Source organism: Rutidosis leptorrhynchoides, chromosome 1 (assembly GCF_046630445.1).
Source record: "Rutidosis leptorrhynchoides isolate AG116_Rl617_1_P2 chromosome 1, CSIRO_AGI_Rlap_v1, whole genome shotgun sequence".
Classification (NCBI taxonomy): domain Eukaryota; kingdom Viridiplantae; phylum Streptophyta; class Magnoliopsida; order Asterales; family Asteraceae; genus Rutidosis; species Rutidosis leptorrhynchoides.
The window spans coordinates 497648560-497653692 of NC_092333.1; positions in this window are offsets into that span (position 1 = coordinate 497648560).

The following is a 5133-nucleotide window of genomic DNA, read 5'->3' on the forward strand; positions in this document are numbered from 1 at the left end:
GACAATTATCCACTTGATCTTCAATTCGTTAATCAGCATAAAATACGACACTATGTTAACTTACACCTTCTACACCTTAGAAAGTAAAAGTAAATTTAGGCCCCGCAAAATATAAATAAACGAAGACACTGTGTGCTATAGAATTGGACATCCTGCGACTTAACGACGCCGTACAAATAAAACCGTCCGTTAGTGGTATATCAGTTGCTTACTCTTCTTCTTGGCGCCGCTGTCGGGGATCGAATATTTTGATCGAGAAAGATTTTAAACAGACGAAGTATTGTTTGGTGGTGTCTAAGAAATACAATTATACACGGACTTGGTTGTTGAATTTTCCGAACAGTCTCCAATTATATTGGAACCAAAAGGATCCTGCCTCTCCGTAGTCAGCCTGGCCACCTCGATACAAGTAATCTGTGAGAAGTCCTATCAGTTAAGATATCCAATCTGGTTAGCGACCGAATTTCAAGAATAATTGTTTTTATTAAATTATCGATACTTTTAGTAAATTAATATTTTCTAAAAGTTACTTTTAAGTATTTTTAAAACAGAAAATCTAAAAAATGGAACAACAAGATACCCTTGCTTCTATGCATAAGTCATGCTTAGAGGAAATAGGAGGACCAATCACCTTAGGAACCGAAGGAATTCCTGAAATCAGTTCACACATGATTAAACTAGTCAGTATGATCTGTAAATTTCAAGGATTACCGACTGACGATCCGAACTTTCATATAAACAAATTTATCAGTCTGGTTGACTCTTTTAAGAAGGAATCAAACGAGAAAAACATTTTAAAACTTCAAATTTTTCAATATTCACTTTCTGCACACGCTTCAGCATGGTTTGACGAACTTAACCCGAATTGAATCCATACATGGGAGGATTTAGCCACTGAATTTCTAAACAAATTTTGTCCACCCTCCCTGCAAACCTGTTTAAGAAATGACATCACAAACTTTTCTCAAAAAGAAAATGAGTCATTGTGTCTAGCATGGAATAGAGTAAAGATGATGCTTAAAAGATGTCCGAATCATTCGTTAAGTCGGGCAGACATAATCTGTACGCTTTACAATGGTTTAACCAAAGATGATAAGTCTCTCCTGGACATGGCCTCGCAAGGCAATTTCATGTCCCGAACAGCAAATGAAGCATGGGATCTCTTGGACACAATAGCTGCACAACAGGAAGATTGGAACAATGAAACTGTTGAGAAGGATGACGTCTTCGCTCATACGATAAAAATACTGGAAACCAGGTTACAAGATCTCACCCTCACTCTTCAAAGTTTACCAAATCCTAGAAACTCCAATGCTACTAGAACCAATATAAGGTATCCTTACCCTAGATAGGCACACAAACAGCAAAATAGCTTGGATTATAATATAATATTCCCGTTGCACAAACCTACTCTCCACTCTAAGGAAATTTTAGTTGAATTTATGAAAAAGCAATACATGATAAACCTTCAAGTCATAGAATGCCAGAACAAGTTCGACACTTTAGTAAAGACTTTTGAAGAATTAATCACTAATTTTCAGCTTACGCTTAAACGATTAACCACTAAAATTGATATAGAGTGTAGTGAGTTTGATGCCCTAGTAATTACTAGAGGAGGGAAGGAGACAACTGTTAATATACCTATACAAGATTTTTCCGATAAGGAACCTGTGCCAATTGATCCAGTCGTCAATCCACCGGAACCTATCTCTCCTAAGGCCCCGGAAATTATTCCGTGCGCCCGCATACCTTTCCCTGGTAGGCTTAGGAAGGAAAAACAAGAAGCGCAATTCGCTAAGTATTGGGATATTATTAAGAATTTGCATTTGTATGTACGTCTAGTAGATGCTTTAGTAGAAATGCCAAACTGCGCTAAATTTTTCAAAGAACTGCTTTCAAATAAAGAGAGATTAAGAGAGATATTTAGCTTGCCCTTAAGTGAAGAATGCTCGTTAGTGTTACAACATGCAATTCCCCCTAAGTTAGGAGACACGGGAAGATTTACGGTACCTTGCTACCTGCAAGATGTCCAAATTAGCAATGCGTAAGCAGACTTAGGAGCCAGTGTAAACCTAATGCACTATTCGTTATTCAAAAAGCTAGGATTAAATGACTTAAGGCCAACCAGAATGACTATCCAACTCGCGGACAGATCAGTTAAAATTCCTCGGGGAATAGCTGAGGATGTCCTAGTTAGAGTGGATAAGTTCGCGTTTCCCGTTGATTTCGTCATTATGGATATTGAGGAAGACACGAAGGTCCCACTCATTCTTGGCAGACCATTCCTAAATATTGCCAAGGCCGTAATTGACGTTCACGAGAAATAATTAAAGTTAAGTGTTGGAGGAGAAGAAATCACATTCAATGTTGATCACCTCATGAACCATCCTAAGGAAGAAGATGTGAATCTCTCTGATTCTTTTCAAGAACTCGTCAACGAATACCTGGAAGAGACTATGGCTATATGTAGTCAAGATCAAATTTCTAAGGATCTGTTCTTTACACCTCCTGAAGGAAATCTTGACAACCATTCCGCCATAGACCTTAGTCAACACATGTCCCCCCTCTCTGAAAGTAACTTTCTTGGAAATACTATTCAAATAGCACCACTAGGACAAGGCATTCCTTTACCTCTATTAGGGAGAAGACCGAATGAAGAAAAAGATTTTATTCTGGTATATCAGGAACCCCAGTCAAGGGAAGACTGTGAGGAGTTTCCCGAACCTACCTTCGAAACTAAAGAAGACGTTTCTGAAGAGGAAGCATTAAGAAGGACAATTTCCAGAAATGAAGAACAGATAGCATCAGTGACCGCTACTGAAGAATTAGAATTCCAGGAGAAGTATGACTCATTAGACCGAAAGGAGATAGCTAGGATGAAGCCATCTATCGAGGAGTCTCCGGAATTAGAGTTAAAGAAGTTACCCAAAAATCTGGAGTATGCATTCTTAGAAGGAGAATCGCAACTCCCTGTTATCATATTGAAAGACCTCACGCCACAAGAGAAGGTGAAATTGATTTAAGTTTTGAAATCACATAAGAAGGCAATTTCTTGGAAGATCTCCGACATCAAAGGGATCAGCCCCAACTATTGCACCCACAAGATCTTCATGAAAGACGATTTCAAACCTTCAGTTCAGAGGCAAAGAAGGGTCAACCCTATGATTCAAGAAGTCGTCAAGAAAGAAGTAATCAAACTTCTGGACGCCAGTCTGATCTATCCCATCTCTGATTCACCATGGGTTAGTCCTGTTCAAGTGGTACCCAAAAAGGGAGGGACGACCGTAATTCAAAATGAGAATAATGAGCTTATTCCAACTCGGGAAGTCACCGGTTGGAGGGTTTGCATAGATTATCGTAAATTAAACGATGCAACCCGGAAGGATCATTTTCCATTACCTTTCATCGATCAAATGTTGGAACGTCTATCAGGAAATGAATACTACTGTTTCCTTGACGGTTTTTCCGGCTACTTTCAAATTCCCCTCGATCCAAAGGACCGAGAGAAAACAACCTTTACCTGTCCTTATGGAACATTTGCGTATCGACGCATGCCCTTTGGGTTATGCAATGCACCAGCTACATTCCAGCGATGCATGGTAGCAATATTCCACGACATGATTGAGCGTTGTATGGAAGTCTTCATGGACGACTTCTCAGTCTTTGGTAGTACCTTTGATTCGTGCCTTTCAAACCTTGACAAGATGCTCACCCGGTGTGAAGAGTCAAATTTAGTTCTGAATTGGAAAAAATGTCACTTCATGGTAAAAGAAGGGATAGTTTTAGGACATAAGATCTCAAAAGCAGGAATAGAAGTTGATAAGGCTAAGATTGAGACCATTATTAAACTTCCAGAACCTACCACAGTAAGAGCGGTAAGGAGTTTCCTAGGACACGCCGGTTTTTACCGACGCTTAATTAAGGATTTTTCAAAGATCACACGACCTCTCACTCATCTCCTAGGGAAGGAAGTCCCGTTTGTCTTCGATGAAGAATGTCGAAAATCATTCAACTATCTGAAAGAGCAACTAACACATGCGCCCATCATGATAGCTCCTGATTGGAGTCTACCCTTTGAGATCATGTGTGATGTGAGTGATTTTGCAGTTGGATCTATGCTTGGACAACGGGTAGATAAATACTTTCATCCAATATATTACGCAAGCAAAACCTTAAACGGAGCTCAAGAGAATTACACTACCACGGAGAAGGAGCTGCTAGCTGTAGTATTCACCTTTGACAAATTCCGTTCCTATCTCATCCTGTCCAAAACTACAGTCTATACAGATCATTCAGCCCTCAAATATCTATTCACTAAGCAAGACGCGAAACCAAGACTCCTACGATGGATCTTACTCCTTCAGGAATTCGATATTGAGATTAAAGATAAGAAAGGAGAATAGAACGTCACAGCAGATCATCTTAGTCTTTTGGAGAACCCAACGATGGAAAAACTTGCTGAACAAGATATTAGAGATAAATTTCCTGAAAAACAGCTTATGAGTTTAGGACAAACTCACATAGGATCACAATTTACTGACACTCCTTGGTATGCCCACATGGCCAACTACCTAGTTGCCGTAGTAGTACAAAAGGGAATGAGTACCTCCCGAAGAAGGAAGTTCTTCAGAGATGCCAAGTACTACTACTGGGAAGATCCTTACCTGTTTAGAATTTGCCCTGATCAGATAATCAGGAGGTGCGTAGATGAAAAGTAAGCAGCATGAATTCTTCACCAATGTCACCATGGACCAACTGGAGGTCATCATGGAGCAAATTTAACCGCGAGAAAAGTCTACGAATCAGGATTCTACTGACCGTCTATATTCCGAGATGCGCAAGAGCTTGTAAAGCGTTGTGACACATGTCAAAGGCAAGGTATTATCTCTATGAAGAACGAGATTCCTCGGACTAATATCCAAGCTTGCGAGATCTTCAATATATGGGGATTAGACTTCATGGGCCCATTTCCAAAGTCTAACGGGAAAGAATACGTCCTCGTAGCAGTAGATTACGTCTCCAGATGGGTCGAAGCTCAAGCATTTCCAACTAATGATGCCAAAGTCGTCACAAATTTCCTGAAGAGACTCTTCTGCAGATTTGGAGCTCCCCGTGCGATAATAAGTGATAGAG